The sequence below is a fragment of the Salvelinus sp. IW2-2015 genome, unplaced genomic scaffold (assembly GCF_002910315.2).
Source record: "Salvelinus sp. IW2-2015 unplaced genomic scaffold, ASM291031v2 Un_scaffold16496, whole genome shotgun sequence".
Lineage (NCBI taxonomy): Eukaryota > Metazoa > Chordata > Actinopteri > Salmoniformes > Salmonidae > Salvelinus > Salvelinus sp. IW2-2015.
The window spans coordinates 682,117-686,251 of NW_019957613.1; the positions used below are offsets into that span (position 1 = coordinate 682,117).

At 39.7% G+C, this 4,135-nt stretch overlaps 1 protein-coding gene across 1 annotated transcript in view; it reads right to left on the reverse strand.

The window, feature by feature from the left end:
* Nucleotides 1-3,870, reverse strand: part of LOC111970892 (E3 ubiquitin-protein ligase Midline-1) — a 51,665-nt gene extending 47,795 nt beyond the window's left edge. The window contains exon 1 of the mRNA XM_024146693.2: nt 3,729-3,870. The gene's annotated coding sequence lies outside the window, so the exon portion shown is untranslated. The remainder of the gene's footprint in view (nt 1-3,728) is intronic.
* Nucleotides 3,871-4,135: the final 265 nt, after the last annotated feature.

A 4,135-nucleotide genomic window follows, 5' to 3' on the forward strand; every position in this document is an offset into this window, starting at 1 on the left:
AGGAGAGATATTTTGAATGTTATCTTCTCACGAGTCACCAACCCTGATCCGGTAGCACCCCCACCCCCCCCCCCCCCCACTGAGTAGCATAGCTAGCATAGCGTCACAAGTAACTTGTAGCATCTAAATATCATTAAATCACAAGTCCAAGACACCAGATGAAAGATACGGTCTGTGAAATAAGCACCATTTCAGATTTTTAAAATGTTTTACAGGGAAGACACAATATGTAAATCTATTAGCTAACCACGTTAGCAAAGGACACGATTTTTTTACCCCAATAGTTTTTTCCTGCGTCAGTAGCTATCAAAATTCGACTAAATAAAATATATATAGCCACTAACCAAGAAACAACTTCATAAGATGACAGTCTGATAACATATTTATGGTATAGCATCGTTTTTTTTGTTGAAAAATGTGCATTTTCAGGTATAAATCACAGTTCTACATTGCAGCTGCAATCTGAAATAGTGCTGCCCCAGCCAGAACAATTACAGAGACCAACGTCATATAACGAATTACTCATCTTAAAACATTTCAGAAAAATACACAGCGTACAGATATTGAAAGCCCACATCTGGTGAATCCAAACAATATTTCAGATTTATTAAATGTTTTATAACGAAACAAAATGTAGCGCTAAATTAGCATAGCTATACCAGGCAGATTCGGCTAGGCGCCCAGGCCAGTTCACATGCACAACAGATATGATATAACATCGTAAATTGGTCTTACTATGGCTGATCTTTCATCAGAATGTTGATCAAAGTGTCCTTTGTCAGATGAGTCGTTGTTCCGTTCAGAATTGTTCCTTTCCCACTCCATTTAGCACAGGTACTGGTCGAGTGGCACGGATCTCTCAAACGTAAATAAAATCAGACAACGGAACACCACAAAACTCCCGAAAAAATTCAAATAATCTGATTACCTCTAACGAGCCTCTACCCCGGTCCGGGATACCCCCCACCCCCCCACACACTGATTAGCATAGCTAGCATAGCTTCACAAGTAGATAGTAGCATCTAAATATCATTAAATCACAAGTCCAAGACACCAGAATGAGATACAGATCTTGTGAATAAAGCCACCATTTCAGATTTTTAATGTTTTACAGGGAAGACAAAATATGTAAATCTATTAGCTAAACACGTTAGCAAAATACTCCACTTTTCTAACTCCATCAGTTTCTTCTACTTCAGGTGCTATCACCAATTCGGCTAAACTAAGATATTGATAGCCACTAACCAAGAAAAAACCTCTTCAGATGACAGTCTGATAACATATTTATGGTATAGGATGGTTTTGTTAGAAAAAAGTGCATATTTCAGGTAGAAATCACAGTTTACAATTGCACCGACCATCACAAGACGACTAGAATTACTATAGAGAGCAACGTGTATGACCAATTTACTCGTAATAAAACATTTCATAAGAATAGACAAAGCATAGCAATGGAAAGACCCAGATCTGTGTTCCAGACAATATTTCAGATTTTCTAAGCGTTTTACAGCGAAAACACAATAAATCGATAAGTTAGCATACCACATGTGAAAACGTTACCAGAGCATCGATTCCAGCCAAAGAGGCGTATAACGTAATCACCGCCAAAATATATTAATTTTTTCACTAACCTTCTCAGAATTCTTCCGATGACACTCCTGTAACATCATTTTACAACATACATATACAGTTTGTTCGAAAATGTGCATATTTAGCCATACAAAACCGTGGTTACACAATGAAATACTAGGAAATCAAGCTCAAAATGTCTGACGTCATCTTTCAGAGTGATCTAGTTTAATCGAAAGCTAATCATATACTTGACTAAAATACAGGGTTGACAGCATCGAAAGACAAATTAGTTCTTAATGCAACCGCTGACTTACATTTTAAAATTATCCTTACTTTTCAATACAGGGTTCGCCAAGTGACGCGATAACAAACAAAATGGCGAAATATGCGTTTAAAATATTTCGACAGAACCGATTTATCATATTAATATTGCTTACTTTGAGCTGTTCTTCCATCAGATTCTTGGGCAATGTATCCTTTCTATGTTGTAATCTTCTTTTGGTCGATAGATGTCCTCTGTCCTTCGAATGTCCACTAACAACGACCGAGACCCCGAAACGTTCCCAAAGCTAGAAAGTGACTTGGCACCAACGGTTTGTCCCACTATCTCTATCCTGTCTCTTATACACATCTAGATGTGTATAATCCCACTGTCCCATTCGTTGACTTCAGACTGGGACACAAAAGAGCGGGAAACCTCAGGGGGGAGATGCTACTCACATCTAGATGTGTATAAGAGACAGGACAGGGATCAGGGTTGGTGACTCGTGAGAAGATAACATTCAAAATGGGTAAATCTTTCATCTATAATTTACCAAAAAAGACCAGAAGTTAGGTCAGAATTGCGTGTCTCGATGTTCCTTTGTTGTTAGGTATCCTAGGGGTTTAGAGCGTTGGGCCAGTAACCAAAAGATCGCTGGTTCGAATCCCCAATCCAAATAGGTGAAAAGTCTGATGATGTGCCCTTGAGCAAGGCACTTAACCTTAACTGCTCCTGTACAGTAAATCGCTTTGGATAAGATTATCTGCTAAATAACTTAAATGTAATGTAAATGTTAACTATCAACAGCAAAACATGTAAGACTAAATGTATCCCAGGTCAGTTGCAGGTGTTCAGAAAAAGCCTGACAACATGATCCTGCAGATGAGTGCAAAATTAAAACCATTTGTCCTTGAACGCAGTTGAAGGCACTGCCCTCTAATGTACCCTGTACATTCTTGGATTAGATTGTTATACAATTCAGCAGTGAGCATGTCATTCAAGTGGTATTTACACAAATCCTGATTCTGGCAAACCTCTGAAGATAAATCTCTTGAAAAAGGCACAAGATATGATTGCTCCAAGAGTATTTGCCCTTTTCAGAGTCCTTCTGGCTGCTGCCTGTGAGAATACAAAAATAGACCAAAGCCTTATTCCAATGAAACAAAGACTCGGGTCATTATATTAGACATCAGTCCGGAAAGACTGGAATTATGGTCCCAATACGAATTCATCTGAAAAATGTCCTCTGCATGAAAGCTAACATCACTTGGATGTTTGTTTCAACATGCAAAGCAATTGCCTACCTGTTTCAGCAACAATAGTAGGACATCACATTTTCCATTGAAATGAACGTGTTATAATGTTCTCAATGACTGTACTGCAAAATGAATCAGCAATGTAGTAGGTTTATGTATTATTGAATCTATGGTANTTCCATTGAAATGAACGTGTTATAATGTTCTCAATGACTGTACTGCAAAATGAATCAGCAATGTAGTAGGTTTATGTATTATTGAATCTATGGTATTTGTAGTCTCTGATGTATACAGTCTAATCAGTCAATTTCAAAGTTGTTTTTGGATATACATATAGTTACCTCAAAGTATTTGCACTTTTATTTACTTTGTCTGACTGAATCTGAATCAATTTGAAGTACATCTCAATGCCATGCTCCAGAAGTCTATCCCAGTCCAAGTCAGACCCGAAGAGTGGAAGCCACAGACGGAATAACAACAATGTACACGTGCAGGCGCCTCCCATGCCCAAGCACATGGAGCCCCCGAAAACACACCTCCCCATGTTTGACCAAGCTTAGTGCATCAGCATCTTCCACTAACTAAACAAACTCCAATAGCCCACAAGGATGGCCCTGAACAAATGAAGAAGTACTTACATTCAAGACTCTTTCGTGATCCTCCAACCGAGAACAGACAAGCATAGGATGACCAACCTGGGAAAACAATGAAGCACGGCACGATAGAGAGAGAAAGAGAGAGAGAGAAAGAGAGAAACGCAACATGAGTGATCAAGCCTCCTCAGTGACTCTTTCTCTCTGTTGTTCTCCCCCTCCTCTCCTTCTCCTCCCCCCTTCCCCCTTTCCCCTGACTCGTACTTGTCGAGTTGCTCAGGAGAGCGTGAAGCAGGCTGGAGAGACCAGTGCTTTGAGTGCTTTATCATGTGGTTTGGACCTCTCATTCCCATTATGCGGAACATTGAGCGTTGTGCTGCCTGCTCCTCCACTACTCTCCCCCACCTTCCCTCTTCCCACTGTCCCATTCGTTGACTTCAGACTGGGACACA